At 42.5% G+C, this 5,246-nt stretch overlaps 1 non-coding gene across 1 annotated transcript; it reads right to left on the bottom strand.

Moving 5' to 3' along the window:
* Positions 1-428: 428 nt before the first annotated feature.
* On the bottom strand, positions 429-502 carry trnan-guu. The gene has a single exon. It is a non-coding gene; the product is annotated as a tRNA-Asn (tRNA).
* Positions 503-5,246: the final 4,744 nt, after the last annotated feature.

Genomic DNA, 5,246 nt, shown 5'->3' with positions numbered 1-5,246 from the left:
TAAACTTACATAATTTCGTTTTTATTATGCATGATTCCTGAAAACATCTTGTTAATATGTGAACAAAACCAGTGGATTAACTGCTATTGGAACGCAGATTATTGTGTTAAAGATGTTAATAGACTTTCAATGTACACGTTTCAGTGTACAATGATTCTGTTATGATGTTTCCAAGCTGTTCTGTATCTCAAAACGAGACTCCTGTCAAACTGAAGTATTTCAATTGGGAGTGCGTTGTATTGAAGATCTGAAGGTCCCTGGTTCCATCCTGGGTTTTGGTAAACAGGAGAACTAGTTTATTATTATTATTATTATTATTATTATTTTGAACTAAAAACAGAGCACATTCTTTTCTTCAGTGTAATTGGAGGAACTAACAACATATTACAGTGCCATTTTCTAATGTCATTAAGAAATGCAAAAAGCATCATCCCTGGGTGGGCTTGAACCACCAACCTTTTGGTTAACAGCCAAATGCACTAACCTATTGCACCACAGAGACCAAACTACTAGATCATCAAACCATATAGGAGTGATTAGAAGGCAAGATGCTGCAGAACGTGATTGAAGGAGCAGAACTCAACCGATCCTGAGACCACATCTAAGAAGAATGCATTTCGGGGCAATATAATCCATGATTGTTAGATAACTCCCTAGGAGCAACGTCAAGGAACCTTGTGCCCATTGAAGGCAATGAGGGATTGTGGCAATGTTGCCCCGCCCCTGTGTGTATTTCCTGTGTTGCATGTTGCATGTAGTGTGTTAATGTTGGTGTATAGTCATTGATACACGGGATGTAATATGGGTTACGAGCAAAATGTATATTTGTATTTAGGCACAAGGATTGCACAGCACTTCACGTGCAGGTAAAATGTAATAATATGTGAGCACAGGGAATTGCACTTATTAATTCACGTGCAGTTGTACCAAGACTCCAATTGAATGACTGATTAGCAATCGAGTCTCTGTACAGCTGAATAAAAGCAGCATGTCTTCACTCACTCGGGGTTGTGTGTTCGGGAGTGGAGAACGGGGGAGAGAGACAGGAGAAGCATAATTATAAATATCAATTGCTACGAGTGCTGGAAGCACCAGCACCATATTTGTTTTGTGTAGCGTTCGTCCACCCTGTTTTGTTAGTGTCTATTCGTTTTGTTTGTCTATTTATTTTGGCCGCAAGTGCCTTGTCTTGCTTTGGTGTCAGTGTTTTTTTACAACCTTTTTATTTGCTGTCTGTTTACTTATTTAATGCTAAGCGCAACCAAGCGCACAGCTTCAACAAACTCCACCTCTCTGGTTCCTTTGGGTCCAAGTCAAAAGCCTGAAGGCGAGGCAATGCAATCCCAGGGAGATGGCCAACCTGATGGTTAACATGCCTCACGCTGATGTGTTGTCCAAGTGGATCAACACATGCTTGTTGCGCACCACAGGTAGGAAGCGTCAGGGACCAGTCAGGGACACTCCTCACTCCGATCTCAAACTGAGAAGGGGGGGGGGGTTGGAGGGGGAATTGCTGAGAGTAGCCTGCCAGTGGAATCTCACGTGGGGTGGAAGAATTTCACTTCTGAAGCGTTTTTTTGTTGGTTACCTCAAAACTGAGTAATCAGATCATTGCTCTTTTATTTAGTTTAACGTATGCCCAGAATCTGGAATGATCCTTAATAACCCGAGTGTATGCAGTGTTTACTAACGCAAGAGTGAAGTAAATCAGTCACTGCTCATCTGACAATCAGTTTGATATCCCATGGTATACTGTTAAGGCTTGACTAATATAGTTCGAAGGAATACAACTAATTCGAAGTCCAATATTAAAAAGTGATCATGCATTATGATCCTGAGTAATTGACTTATATTTCAAAAGGGGTTGAATAGTCAATGTAGTAAACATGATTAAATTCTAGAAGAAAGAAAAGTAGAAATTAACCAATTAATAATTTTCTGAAAATTATTTAACATAATACACTGAACAATACATAGGTGTTTGTGAAGGATGCTATAATGATAAGGAACCTATCGTACAACTGATATTCTCGATAGTTTGGTTATGAGACTGATGTGTGCAAAACAATGTAATGTAACATTACGGCATGAATCGATCAATACAATGATTACTTAATTCTTAGTTCTAAAGGTGAGCAAGCAATTTGTTCACAAAAGCATGAATGCTTTCATCGCCAGAGGTGTTATGACGTGTCACATGGATGCTGTCTTAGAGATTGAGTTCTCTTAATGAACAAATCAGTTGTTCAAGAAAGTTTGTAAACTTTCTAGCCTAATGGTTTAAATGAAACTAGATTGAATTCTAGACGTTTTAAGGAGTAAAGTATTTCACTTGTTAAAGATGTTACATAACCTAAATCTCCTGTGGGAACACAGTGATGAGGTACACTGACTAGTGAGCTAACGAGCTGCTGTCATGAGTGTGATCGGCAAGGTTACCAATAATCCTGACGGTTAGTTATTCTGACTAATTATGATGAGAAACTCATTGTGTGGAAAGAGTCAATACAATGCTGACCTCCCTGCATAACCCTGCCCAAATTAACCCAGCTATTCAATCACAGGGTTGAAGTGAGAATCACAAAACCCACTGACTTTCAAAGAGCTGCTGCCTGGCTAGCTCCTAGTAAGGGAGAGCTTCTAGAGTGGAAAGCTCCTTCCAGTCGAGCTTCTAAAAATGTGAGCGAGCTTCTGCTGTGTGAGCGAACTCCTTCCAATAATGCTTCTGCTGCTGCCCAAGTGTGCTGACCACAAAAGAGTTAGCTGGGAGTTCAGAGGAATGAAATGGATGCTACACCGCTCTGAACAAAGTTGCAGAGCTATGGAGCATAAATGCTCAAATTCACAGAAGGCAAGGAAGAACCAATGTTCTGAATAATGGCTAAAATCATCTTCTGAGGAGGGGCCTTGCCATCTGTCCTATGAGAGACTGGACCAGTAAATGGGATACTGCATTAATCAGAAAACGGGTCTTTGTTTCCACTTATCTGCACGAAACGAACTGAAGTGAAGCTGTCAGTTATGTTTTTGGAAGATTCCGAGAGAATCGCCACAAGAACACTTATAAACTATATAACTTTTCAATTGCAATGCATTAGCTGAACTGAGTTACGTCTGATCAACGGAACTATTCCCAGTGGGAAAACTGCCAACAACAAAGATAATGTTGCAAGCCTTGGAGATCAACAAGCTGATCTCATTTGAAAAGAACTATTTGTATTGCGAGCCTACACAATACAATGCGTACTGCAAAATACCGTCTGCATTGGAACTGCGGATCTGGAGAGCTGCAGTGTTCATCGACACAAATTGACATCTGTATATGGAAATTGATAAGTATTCAACATGTCTAATATTAAATACTTTATGACTCGAGAAAGTACCTGAAGCAAATGCTATCAAGTTAAGTGGAAACTGTTCTAGGAATAGAATATAACTTCCTGTTTTAGAGTGTGTAAGACATGTATTATGTTTGTTTGAAATGTGCAACTCAAAAAGTGTTGTCTCGTAAATGCAGAGAATTTCATCATTGCCCCATTTGAGTTAATTTGAATATATAATCAACTGAGGTTGATAACATATTATTAGTTTGGTACATAATGTCTAAACTAAGTTAACACGGTAAAACTAATTTGCTAGATTAGGTACTGGAATGTTGGATTCCATTCGGAATGGGAAGTTGAATTAATTCTCATGCATATTGACATGATCGATTACAATGAGAAACGGATATTGAAAATACTAATGCAAAGTAGACACTTTGTGTGATAGGACATATTCAGTATTAGTATATTAACCATGTATGCTAATGATGTTATGGATGTAATCGTTTGACTATGGAATCAATGAACTGCATATTACTATTCACACATATCTCTAACCAATAGCCTTTCCTTTCTGTAATATTTTCCCTTAAATAAACAAATGTTTTGTATTTCTGACACGTTGTGTGGATGTCAATTGTTGTCAAGGGAATCCGAGTTCTACATGATATCACCGAACTATTATGGTATGTCTCAGTAACTAACATTTGGATGTTCTTAAACAGTGCGGCTAAAGACTAATTTATATATAAATAAATTGTATACAAAGTCACTACAATGGTGAGACCCAGCCTCACCAGGTGCTCCGTCACAAGCGACGTCTGGGCTACCTCTCCCTCCCGCGACTGGGAACAGATCAACTAGTCGTCGAGGTAGTTCATCACACTGACTCTTTGCAGCCGCAAGGGAACGAGGATAGCGTCTATACACATTGAGTACGTACGGGAAGCCAGGGAGAGGCCTAACAGCAGCACGGAAAACTTGTAAACGCTACCTTGAAAGGTGAAGCGGAGATATTTCCTGTGCTCTGGATGAATGGGGAAGTGAAAATATCCACCATCATAAACCAGTCTCCCAGCCGGACAGACTGGAGTACCCCTCCCCATGAGAGGTGGGGTCTACGAGACGAATGGCGCGTTTACCGAGCAAGGCTGCCACTTAGGTCTGGAACGCCGAAGCAGATTCGTCACGTACATAGTCATGATGCCGCGAAAAGGAGGGGGTCCCAAATGAAACTGTAGCACGTAACCGTATTGTACAGTTTCGAGCACCCATGCATCGGAGGTGCAAGCGCGCCAGTAGTGCAGCTGTTGTGCCGTAAAATTGAGTCAGAGGCCGAAAGCCTTCAGGGGCTGGCTGTGGCGGCTGCCTGGGGCGATTGCCCTGAAACCGCCTTCTAGGGTGCTGCTGCGTGAACTGGCCACGGGCTGCACGTCTTCCATGTTGCGGGAGAACCCTATCTCTCGCCTGAGGTGAGGCTTGAGGCGACGCCTAACGTCACCCAGCAGGGCTGTGGGGGCTGGCACCGTCCTGGTAATCGTTCACGTTGGAGGTGTGTGTCAGTGGATCGACATACCTCTTACCGGAGCAACGTGGCCACCTGCCTAGATACCTTGCATTCTTGTAAAGACCGCTGCAGGATCTCCTACACTGCTGGACCAAAAGTATGGCCTGGCGATGTAGGTACGTCCCAAAGCGCAGCCTTATCGGCATCAGGCACCCCTGTCTGCGCGCGACCACTGGGCCAGCCAGGCTCCAGCCCAGGGCCTGCCCTTGCAGGCCGGAGACCTGGAGGAACATGTATGATAATAATTGCAACTCCGTGGCCACTGGCTCTGGGAGCGGGGTGTCACGTAAAATGCCATCAATGTATGCGATCAGCATACTGGATTTGTTCGCCAGGCGGGTACTCTGGGCCCCCGC

The sequence above is a fragment of the Polyodon spathula genome, chromosome 23, assembly GCF_017654505.1.
Source record: "Polyodon spathula isolate WHYD16114869_AA chromosome 23, ASM1765450v1, whole genome shotgun sequence".
NCBI classification, from domain to species: Eukaryota; Metazoa; Chordata; class Actinopteri; order Acipenseriformes; family Polyodontidae; genus Polyodon; species Polyodon spathula.
The sequence above is the reverse complement of the archived record's forward strand: the minus strand, read 5'-3'. Positions and strand labels throughout refer to the sequence as shown.